The following is a 12355-nucleotide window of genomic DNA, read 5'->3' on the forward strand; positions in this document are numbered from 1 at the left end:
TTTTCTCGTTTAAAAAGGGGCCTGAGATCGGATGTTGGAAGGGCCTCTTTTGCCATTGTTTGGAAAAATGGTGCTAGGCCATTTTATGATTACATTGTTACATCAGTCTCAATTCCTGAGAACATCAGCTGTATTCCATTTCTCCGCAATAGAGACCCAGATTGCTGCTGAGTTACAGCGCAGTTTAGCATTCCGGACAGGATCAATGCAACCGCAGCAGTTTCTGTAGTGTAGTGGTTATCACGTTCGCCTTACACGCGAAAGGTCCCCGGTTCGAAACCAGGCAGAAACATTATGAAAACTTACTCATGAAATAGTGAGGATGATTTGCGTCTTGGAAGCTTACCTGAACTTCCTATGTTGCAGGCAATATTGCGTTTGCTCTCACCGAGGTCACAAAGTGAATGCAGCAAAATCAGCACCTGCTGAGATTCCATGACACACTTGAGCGGATAGATGTTCGTATTTTACTGCGCTCACATATTAGCAGCTCATTTAGTCAACAAGATAAATCAATGGGTCTTTCGATGCAGCTTAAGAAAGTTACTCACCATGTCAAAGGTTTCTCAGTGTCATGTGTGTTCATAAAGACAGACAAAGAGGGATCAGATCTAATTAACGCATCATTCTCAAGCCTGTTCCCTGTAAAATTCTTTGATTTTGTTGAAATGCTGACTGTTGTGCTACATCTCAAATCAGACCCATATCAAATGCATTACGTGGTGACTTACATTCTTTTGGTTGCCAGTCAAGTTTGCAATTCGATGTTGTTTATTTCAGAGAGCCTCAAGTCAACCAAGGGCATCAATATCAAATACATTAATACTGAATGGTGAATAAGGTAAAAAAATTGCTGAGAAAAGTTTGTTGAATTTCTTCTGCTGAGGAGAAGTGTGTTCATAATGATTGAACAGAAAGCATTGCTGCCTAAGACATTTGCTGGACCGAGCCTTCTGCATTTTGAAATTCAAACAAACTGAGGCACCAGGTGGAAACCAAGAGTTATCTTCCTGTAACAAATGACATGACCTCTCAGTCTAACCATTGGAATCCTCCAAACATTCTGGTAGACCATCACTTTTTCCTAAACAAATATGTATTCTGTAAGATTACCTTCCCAGAACAAATGCATTTTAAACCAAATAAACGAAACAAACTATGCCAGCCTTTAATCTTGGCAGGGCTCTGTTGAACTGTAACAATGATTTCCCACTGTGATATAACACCCTCGATTTGCGGTTTGTGGAGAAAATGTAATTAGATTGTATAAATCAACTCAGAAATAATGAGATGTTTGATCAGAAAAATAAGCACTTTTGTCAATTCGATATGAAATCAACAGAAAAAGTAAATGGTGTTCATATGCATAGCTATGTAAGAAGCACTAGTCTAAATCTTCACGGCATTGGGTGAGGGAAACAGTGTTAATTAAGGTAAACTAGGCATGGAATCTGCAGAATCTCCTTTTTCAAAAGGGAATTGTGCAATTAATTGATATTCAGAATAGTAACAGGTTTACTAAAAGAGGGAAGGAAACTGAGATTAATTCGTTTGCTCTTAAAAAAGCTGATCGAGAGAGGATTATGGAAGGGCCCCGTATGCCATTGAATAGATACATGGTGCTTTGCCGTTTTATGATTACATTGTTATATGAATCTTTCTGCAGCATCCCTGATAATACCAGCTGAATTCCATTTCACCGAAACAGAGACCCAGAGTGCTGCTGCATGACAGCATGGCTTAACATTCCGGATAGGCCCTGGTCAGTCGGACAGCTCACCCTTCATTCTCCCCTGATTCCGTTTCCTAAAGAGTTTGTAAATATTCACAGAACTGGAGACTGGGTTTCCTGCTTTGGTTCCTCCTCCATTTTTCCACCTGCCAACTAACAACATTTTCCAAAATCTCGTCACAATGTTCCGCCTTGCACCATGTTCAGGGGTTAACACATTCAGTTTTGTAGAAAGACTATAAAGGCCGGGATCGTTTTCTTTAGAGCAAAGCAGGTTAAACTGAGTTTTCATGGTGTTGTTTAAAATTATTGGGCTGAGGAAGGGATCGGCGGCGGGCGGTTTGATAGAGCAGTTAGGGAGAAACTGTTTCCACTCTCGAGGGTCAGTCACCAGAGGACTGGAGTTTCTGATAATTAAATAAAGACAGGCTTGCATTTATATAGCACCTTTCCCGACCAGCGGATGTCTCAAATCGCTTTCCAGTCAATGAAGGACATTGTGAAATGTCGTCATTGTGGCAATGTCGGAAACACGACTGCCAATCACCGCTCAGCAAACTCCCACAAACATTAACGTCATAATGAGCGGAGAATGTGTCTTTGTGACGTTGATTGAGGGATAAACATTGACCAGGAAGCGGGGAGAAATCCCCTGCTCTTCTTTCAAATAGGCTCATGGCATCTTTTACATTCTGGCGCCTACATCCCGTTCATGTCTCTTTTTTCCGTACTGAATATGAAAGGAGGGATGTCACCAGACCTGCACCGAGTCGTGGCTTCCTCGGTTCCCTGGTAGTTTTTCCTCTTCCTCTATTCTGAAGCCCGATACAAAGTGATCCTGTGGCATATCTGCCATTTCCTCGGTTTCAATTACAGTATCGCTTGTCTTGCTAGTCTTTAGGAGCACTCATTGCTATTAGCCATCTTTGAGACGGGGAGTAAGTATGTAAACAAACTGCTAATAGGTCTACCGAGTGACAGTTGAAAATGGTTCATAAACTTTACTGTTTCGTGTGTGATGAAATGTGCTTGTTTTTCGTTTGTGGGATGTTTTTCAGCGCATCTGGAAGAGCAATTGCCACGTGGCCGTACGATACTGTATTTAATATTTAACAACACAAGTGAATTATCGAACTTCTCTTCACATTTACATGTACAGGTTTTGATAATGTTTCTGTCCAATTTCAAACCGGGGTCTTTTTGTGTGTTTGGCGAACGTGATAAGCACCACGGTACAGAATCGCTGCGCTGCCGAAACCCAATGGACCTGTCCGCAATATTAACCTGCGCGGTCATGCAGCAGCACTTTGGGTCTTTGTTTTGAAGAAATGGAATTCAGCTGCTACAATCAGTAATTCAGGAATAAGACTGATTTAGCAATGTCATCTTCAAATGACACAGCGCATTAGGAGACAATTCGGCCCATCGTGTCTATGTCAGTTTTTTACAAAGAGCTTTCCAATTCGCCCTAATTTCCTTCTCTTCTTCCATAACCCTGATTTTTCTCCCTTTTCAGTTCCCTTTTGAAAACTCTGAGTGAAGAGAAACAATATTGAAAGAGGTGCAGGAGTTTCTGCAGTGCCCATGCGCACTGTGTGATCATTAACAAAGTTTCCCAGACCCAAAGACATTAAGAGTTGGACTTTAGATTCCGATATAATTTTTGAACCAAAAATGTATTTATGCAGCTGATTTCATACCGAACTTTCCAAAGAGATTGATTCAGATCAAGCATGTCCTCGTTTTTCTCAGTCGCTCTATACAATCTAATTCCCCTTGCTGTACAAACTGTTACAAAGACTGTTATAGAAAGGAGGGAAAGGTTTGCTGCAGCTACACAAAGCCCTGGTTAGATCACACCTGGAGGACTGTGGATAGTTCTGGGAACGGCACCTTATAAAGGATCAGTATTTGCCTTGAAAGTTTCAGAGGAGCCGCATTGATTGTGTTGGTGGGTTTGGAAATTGAAAGTTGTCCATCCGCAGCTTGTGGCACAATTTCCCCTCACTGTTCACGTCATGTTCATGTCGAACACACTCGATGCTGTTATTGGCTGAACAAGTCTTCTGTGTTTTAACTAAACGCTGTTATTCGGCGCTCCCGCTCCTGCCGCCCGGGATTGGCCCTCATCAGGGAATGTTGTTTTCTTGTTGCTGTGTGAACTGTCACAATGAACTGATCCCGGAGTCTCTCTCCCGGGATCGACAAAACCCGTCACGTCTCTTCTTCTTTCATTCTCACTCTTTCATTCCCAGTTTGAGTCGGTTCTCCTTTCGGGCCCTTCAACAAATCCATTTGGACGGGCAAGTGGCTGAAACTTAATGTCCGGAAGTGTGAAGTGATTCACTTTGGTCGGAGAGGAGAGGAAACTGAAAATAATAGTTACAGTTTTAAAGGGGTTTCTGTGTTGCACAGTGAGTGGTTCGGATCAGAAATGTATCAATTCGGTTCAGTTCCAAATGGACGCATTTTTACCATCCCAAACTTCATTCACATTAGTTGTGTAGCTTCACGTTAAAATGGTTCAGGGAGAAAAAGCAGGTAGGGAAGATGCAAGAGGAGATTGTTTCTTTCTGTATGTTTTTACATTGGAGGCCGTTCAGTTATTGAGCGTTACGAAGTGGACGGCGATTGAAATTTCCAGTCAAGGCAATGACATTTTAGACGTCGCAGTGGCCGAGCGGTCTAAGGCGCTGCATTAAAGTTTCAGTCTGTATGGAGGCGTGGGTTGAAATCTTATCGCTGCCAGAGTTTCAGACTGTCCGTATTTTCAATCAATTTTGCCATACCCTTCAGTCATTGAGTTGGTGAGGGCTGCAGCACAGAAAAAGGCCCTTCGGCCCATCGAGTCTGCGCCGGTCAAACAAATACCTAACTATTCCAATCCAAATACTTCTTAAATGTTATGAGGGTTTCTGCCTCTACCACCCTTTCAGGCAGTGAGTTCCAGATTCCCACCACCCTCTGGGTGAGAAAATTCTCCTCGCATCCCTTTACCTTAAAATCCGTCCACCAAGGGGAAAAGTTCGTTCCTGTGTGCCCTATTATGCCCCTCATAATTTTATGCACCTCAATCATGTCCCCCCTGTGTGCGCTCGGTGTGCAATGCTCCATTCTGGCGGAAAGATCGAGGAGAGGCAGCAGAAATTGCAGGACAGCCAGGAATAGATGGGGCTGCATTTCTTCATTCCCTTCTGTAACCCCTCTGTCGTTTTATGTACAAAACATTAAAAGGTACATGGCGACGATGTACGGAACTGACTTGCTTATGTAATGGGTTTGAAACGCTTTAGAGTTTCCTGATACAGGTGAAAATCCGACATTTTGAACCTGCAATCTACATTTAGTAGTTTACATTTCTCACTGTTCCTGTTTTAAGAATGAGTTACAGAATTGATTATCTATTAAATGGACTAAAAAACCTTTCAAACGCTTCCCTGTATTTTTCATTTCCGTTCATCTGTCGGCATTCACCAAATTTGCAGTTGGAAATGGAACAAAAACGGAGCCAATTTGGTGACATCCTTGCTTTCTGGATGTTTGTCTCTCCTTATGCCGCTGTCACTATCGGTGTCTATGTCTGTGTGTGTTCCTCTGCGTGTGTCAATATGATTCAGTACCCTGAGGGGGATGAATGCATTTTTACTATCATAAACTTTACTTACTTTCGTTGTGCATCTTCATGGTAAATCGCACAGAGAATAACAGTAGGTTTAAAAGTTGGAAGAGGATCTTAACGTTTCTGGCGCTGTTGGCGTAACTCGTGGTTAAAATAGTGGACTTATCAAACCAGATGCTGTGAGTTAGATCCCTGCTGGTGCCTGTGGATAAAGTTTAGCTGATGGAAGTAGTGGAAATGTAAACTATGGGGAGGAATATCTCGGCTGTGAAGAGATTTAGACACGTCAGGGTAACAAGGATAGAGCATGGGAGAATACTTTCCAGATGTGCAAAGCAATTAAGAAGGTCTGACAGAAATTGAAAAAATGCTGAACCATTTAGGTACAACAAGTAACTAGGAAAGCTAATAGAACGTTATCATTTGCTGTGAGGGGGAATTGAAGTAAGAAGGTTATACTTCAGTTGTACAGGACAGTGATATCAGGAGTACAGTGTAGAGTATTGGCCTCCTTGTTTAAGGAAAATGTAAATGCGTTAGAAGCAGTTCAGAGAAGGCTTATTGAACTAATACCAAGAATGGGCGGCTTGTCTTATGAGGAAAGGTGGCAGGCTAGGCCTGCATCCGCTGGAGTTTAGAAGGCTAAGAGGCGACTTGATCGAAATCTTTCAGATCCTGAGGGGTCTTGACAGGGTGGATGTGGAGAGGATCTTTCGTCTTGTGGGAGAATTTAGAACTAGGGGTCACTGTTTCAAAATAAGGGGTCGCTCATTTAAGACAGAGATGAGAGAAGTTCTTTTCTCAGAGGGTCGTGAGTACTTGTAACTCTCTCCTTCAAAAGGCAGTGGAAGCAGAGTCTTTGAATATTTTTAAGGCAGAGCTAGATTGATTCTTGATCAACAAGGGGGTGAAAGATGATCGGGGTAAGCAGCAGGTTTCAATCAGATCAGCCGTGATCTTATTGAATGGCAGAGAAGGCTTGAAGGGCCGAGTGTCCTACTCCTGCTCCGTGTTCACATATTCACATGTTCTTTGAGTCCAGACTGCTTCCCGGCTCAGTGCTCAAGTGCCAAAAAGTCAAGGATGATTGAAATTTTCACTGAGCAACATGTAAACTGACAGTGGATTCACTTGGTGCAATGGTGTGTTCCAGTTCTATATGTGCAATCATAGAAACAATTTATATTTGTTGTTTTGAACCCAATATTTCTAATGGGCTGGATGTTATGCACATGTTTGATCTAAGTTATCCCATTTACAAAAATAAATATTCGAAAACTATTTGTGTGGGAGGTTACTGGATAACAGCCGGCCTGGAAATGGAGCAGAGAGAGAGGATCCCTGGGATGATCTTCAGTGAGTTCAGGAGGATGGTATCAGGGTGAATGGAGAAGGGAGAGAGTATCCTTGGGGTGATGTTCAGTGAGTTCAGAAGAAAGGTATGAGAGAGAATGGAGCAGGGAGAGAGGATCCCTGGGGTGATGTTCCGTGAATTCAGTTGTTTGTTGCGCCTGGCAGCCTGGGAATTTCCACTATTTTTGCTCCCTGGTGTTCCTAATAAGCCCCAAACTGTGGTAATAATTTGCAGGATTACTGCTCGATAATGTGTCTGTGTCAGATCGGCCCTAGTCTCTAGGAATCTCCCATGGTTTGTGTCAACGGTTCAGTCTGCGGTATTTGTGAATTTTTTGTTATTCATTTATGCGATGTGGGCGTGGCCCTCTGGGCCAGCATTTATTGCCCATCCCTAATTTCATTGAGAAGGTGGATGGTGACGTCTCTGCCTTGTGAGTGTTTAATTGGACAAGGTGGAGAGAGTCCAGGCGAATGCTCTGGGCGCATGGGTTCAAATCCCAACATGGCAGCTGCTGGAATGTGAAATCAATTATTAAAACCTGGGATTGAAAACTAGCCTCAGTAATGGTGACCATGACAACTGTCACCGATTGTCGTAAAAACCCATCTGCTGCACTAATGTCCTTTAGTGAAGGAAATCTGCCATCCTTACCCAGCCTGGCCGACATGTGATTCCAGGTCGACAGCAACCTGACTGACACTTAACTGCCCTCTGAATTGGCCTCGGAAGCCGGGCTGTTCTGGGCGGCCTTGCCAGCGACACCCACACCTCATGAAAGGGTAAAGAGATAAAAAAAAGTTTACTCTCTCTCTCTAACCCCTGCTGCACCGACCCTGGGAGTGTTTGATGGGTCAGTGTAAAGGAAACTTTCGTCCTCCATATACTGTCCTGTATGGGCCTTTGATGAAGCAGATCCCTGCTGTTTACAATTACCTGACATGTGACTGTGACAGACCTGAGTATGAGTGAAATCACCGAGGTTCCCCTCGCTGTGCAATCATCCTGGCTCTGGGGTTTGCCATAAAAAGGTAGAGGTAAAGGTGTATTAACACCAATGGGTCGCTGGATGGCGCAGTGACTCCTTCACTGAAGGACCTTGGGCTCTGAAGAAGCCATGAGGACTCGAAACGTTAACTCTTTTTTTTCTCCACAGATGCTGTTGGGCCTGCTGAGATTTTCCAGCATTTTCTGTTTTTGATTCACATCCCAAACAGGAATGGTTAAAAAAAATCTGGGAAAGGGGAGGAAACAGTGTAATAGGGGAAATGGAGCGGTGTCGATGGGCCTGGGGGAAAGGAGTTCAGCAAAGTCAGTTCGTTTCACATTCATGATTTATTAACAATTTCGGAGAACATTTTACAGAAAAGTTTATTTTAAAGTCAACTGGACTGAATATGATGATTGAGTCACACTGAGAACAGAACACATTCGCTCTGAGCTGCCAACTGTATGTAGAGCTGTGACAGACACCAGAAAGAGAAAACCGGAGCTCAACATAAAGGGAAGGGAATAATTGTGAATGAGGAATGAGGAAAGCTACTTATTTACACATGAAATTCAAACTACTGGGGAATTATAAGCTACAATTACAACACAGCCATAATTATCTCGCACATTTCAAACAGAGAAGCGGAAATACCGTCCATGACTGTCTTAGTTACAAATTCGGAAACATGAACTGAAGGTATTTAATTTTTAGATTCACCGAGAGGACATATTTTAAATTCTTAATACAGAGATCTCAGTAAACGGCTGAGGAAAATCTACGGTGTCCAAAATTCAACTGATCACTTGATCTGCAAAAGAGGATAAAACAATGAAGCAGATGTTTAGAATGTGGGACATTTATGTGAGTGTTTTAATCAATGAAACATTGAGAGATTTTTCAAACCGCTTCTGTCAGTTTGAAGTGTGAGTGGATTGAATCTTCTCACCTTCACCAGAGTGACGGCAGTGCTGTAGAAAATGCTCAGGAAGAACAGGATGATGAATGTGGAAGCGGTTGTCCAGATGTTGCCTTTATCATCCTCAGAGTCTTCAATCCAGGTGCGATCTGTGGAATCTGCGAGGATATAACCGAGGAAATATAATTAGGTTGTTTATTAATCTAGGATATCTTTTAAAAATATACTCTTTACTCTTTCCTAAATTATTAATGCATTTTCTAATTTAATGTTCAATATATATCTACTGTTCAGCTCGTGAATTTCAGCAACCTATCTCTGTAACTATCTCCACAGCTGTTCTTCCTTTACATTCCTCGTATAGTCCGAGTCGGAAAATATAGAAAATTATCTTCAATATCATTTTATTTTCGAACAATTTCGTACGATCTATTATCGGAGAATATTATGATGGATATCAAGAGAGATTCACTGAGCAACTTATTTGGAAACTGTGAACGTTGCTTTTTAAAATCTCGGATGTGAGTTCCCATCTTGTTTGTCTATTTGTGATGGGAATGTTTGGTGCGTCATTAACTTAAATCAGTTTCTCAGTCAGAACATTGTTTCAGTGTGCTTTTCGGATCATTATGTAATAGGGACAATTGCCGGAGAATACATCGGTTAAAAAAGTGCATTTGAATTAAACCTTCTTCAATAGACTGGCGTTTGTGTCATGCTTTAGCTTTTATGTATGTGTGCATGAGTATATCGAACCTTGCATCACTCTTTGTTTGTGTGTCCATATGTGTGTATGAGTATTGAGGTGTGTTCATTTGCCAATGAGTACTGACTTGTGCATTTTTGCGTCTGCGTCTGCATGTATATTTTGTTTTTTTGCCAATGTGTATGTATGAGTGTGTCGTTGTGTGTGTTTATGTATTGATATCTATGTTTATTTATTACTATCTGTGTTAATGTGTGTTTATGCGTTCTTGTCTGCTAATATGAGTGTTAATGTTTCTTTTTGTGTTCCACGTATGTGTCAGCATATTAATGTCTGTCACAGCGTGTGTGTGTGTGTGAGAGAGAGAGTTTTTAATGTGTGCATTTGTGTGTCGATGGATATTTAGAACTATGTATCAATGTGTGTTTATGTTTTCATACGTACTAATGTGTGTTTTTTGTGTTCTCGTGTGTATAAGCGTGTTTCATGTTTGTGTCTACATGTGTGCCTGTGAATGTGTTAGTCTGTTCTTCTATGTGTTTGTCTGCCTGGGTGTTGTCTGCTCATGTGTGTGCATGTGTTCATGTGTATCCATGCACTTGTTTTACATATCCATGCACTTGTTTTAATGTGTATGATAGTGTGTGTCTTTTTGTCTGTATTTCTGTCATTTTGAATGTGTGATGATGCATATTTCTGTCCCTGTATGAGTCTGCTTGTCTGGTTTTATCTGTTTGTGTGTGTATGATTGTGTATATGTGTGTGTGTGTGTGTGTATGTGTGTGTGCGCGTGTGTATTTGTGTGTGTGTGATTGTGTATGTGTGTGTTCCTGTGCCTGCATTTGTGTGTGTATTTGTGTTTGTGTGTGATTGTGTGTGCGCGTGTGTGTGTCTGCCTGTGCGTCTGTGCCTATGTGTTTGTGTGTGCGCATATGTGTATTTGTCTATGTGTGTGTTTGTGTGTCTGCCAGTGTTTGTGTGTGTGTGTGCCTATGTATGTGTGTGTGTGCGTGTCTGCCTGTACTGTGTGTGACTGAGTCTGCGTGTCTGTGCCTATGTGTGTATGTATGTATGTTTGTGTGCGTCCATTTGTGTCCCTTGTGTGCATTTTTACTATTTTTCCGAGTTTCACCAGGTCCCAACGATAGAGTCTGACCCTGATAGTGAAAATTTTGGTGAATATTTTCAATGTTCTGTATAAACGTGTTTTCTGTGATATGCAAGGTGATATCAGGTGAACGAATGCAAACAATCAACCATCTGCCTCATAAAATTCAGGGGCAGAACCGTGAACAACCCAGGGAGGATTTAATAACCAGTTTAGATTCGGATGATGGGAAATCAATCTTAGCATAAGATTAACTGGAACAAGAGTGTGAAAACTTCTTAAAGTTATGTTGCATAAATATATATTTTACAACATTTTAAGCATGATGGGACTTTAAAACCTGTGGCCAGTAAGCTAGAAGCCGACTTCTGCTGTTGGTAACTGGGTCCTTACAGTAGAGGCCCGATCCCTTCCAGATTCTCTGCTCGGGGACTGAGAGTCCAGTGAGTTAATAGTTTTGCTCCGTCTGGTTGGGTAAGCAATTTCTCTTTTGGTTCTCTCTGCTAAGAAGGAGACACATCGGGTTAACCAATGACCTTCCTCGTCTTTCTGTTTAGGAAGTGGAGGTAAAATTGGCTAAAAATTTTCCTTTCAGTTTTCTCTGTTGGGGAAGTGGATATACAGTGGGTTAACAATTTCCCTTCCCCCTCTCTCTGTTGGGGAAGTGGAGGTACAGTGGGTTAACAATTTTCCTTCCACCCCTCTCTGTTGGGGAAGTGGAGGTACAGTGGGTTAACAATTTCCCTTCCCCCTCTCTCTGTTGGGGAAGTGGAGGTACAGTGGGTTAACAATTTCCCTTCCCACCCTCTCTGTTGAGGAAGTGGGGGTACAGTGGGTTAATAATTTCCCTTCCCCCTCTCTCTGTTGGGGAAGCGGAGGTACAGTGGGTTAACAATTTTCCTACCACCCCTCTCTGTTGGGGAAGTGAAGGTACAGTGGGTTAACAATTTCCCTTCCCCCTCTCTCTGTTGGGGAAGTGGAGGTACATTGGGTTAACAATTTCCCTTCCCCCTCTCTCTGTTGGGGAAGTGGGGGTACAGTGGGTTAACAATTTCCCTTCCCCCTCTCTCTGTTGGGGAAGTGGGGGTACAGTGGGTTAACAATTTCCCTTCCCCCCCTCTCTGTTGGGGAAGTGGGGGTACAGTGGGTTAACAATTCCCCCCTCTCTCTGTTGGGGAAGTGGGGGTACAGTGGGTTAACAATCCCCCCCCCTCTCCCTGTTGGCGAAGTGGGGGCACAGTGGGTTACAATTTCCCTTCCCCCTCTCTCTGTCGGGGAAATGGGGGTACAGTGGGTTAACAATTTCCCTTCCCCCTCTCTCTGTTGGGGAAGTGGAGGTACAGTGGGTTAACAATTTCCCTTCCCCCTCTCTCTGTTGGGGAAGTGGGGGTACAGTGGGTGAACAATTTCCCCTCCCCTCTCTCTGTTGGGGAAGTGGGGGGTACAGTGGGTTAACAATTTTCCTTTCCCCTCTCTCTGCTGGGGAATTGTTGAGATATGTTTCTGTGTGACCCTCACTTCAATTCCCAGTGGGTGCGATGCAGCAACTTAAAGCTGGCATCCATTTTAAAGGAATGGACAATAAGAGAAGCAGCAACACCGAGATCTAAATGTGCTGAGTTTGTTTGCCGGAAATAGGAAATTGTTAGATTTCCCCTCAGTGGGAGGAGAGTTGGTGATGTTATTTTGCAGAATCCCGTGATGAATGAGCTTTACTCTGTCTCTAACCCAGGGTGTATCTGAGCTGGGAGCACTGGGTGTACAAGACTTGGTTCTGAGCCCTGGAAATATCCGATTTTAACTAAACAGCTCTAACATTAGCAAAAGTGGAAAACAACATTAATTAAGCGATTGTGCATTTAAATCACAATTGGAGAAAAGGACTTTATTATTTTTTTTATTGAAGTTTGAAACGTAACCGAGAGATTC

At 42.6% G+C, this 12355-nt stretch overlaps 1 non-coding gene across 1 annotated transcript; it reads left to right on the forward strand.

Annotated features, from left to right (window-relative positions):
* Positions 1-219: 219 nt before the first annotated feature.
* On the forward strand, positions 220-292 carry trnav-uac (transfer RNA valine (anticodon UAC)). Its single transcript has one exon. It is a non-coding gene; the product is annotated as a tRNA-Val (tRNA).
* Positions 293-12355: the final 12063 nt, after the last annotated feature.

The sequence above is a fragment of the Cetorhinus maximus genome, chromosome 23 (genome assembly GCF_964194155.1).
Source record: "Cetorhinus maximus chromosome 23, sCetMax3.hap1.1, whole genome shotgun sequence".
Lineage (NCBI taxonomy): Eukaryota > Metazoa > Chordata > Chondrichthyes > Lamniformes > Cetorhinidae > Cetorhinus > Cetorhinus maximus.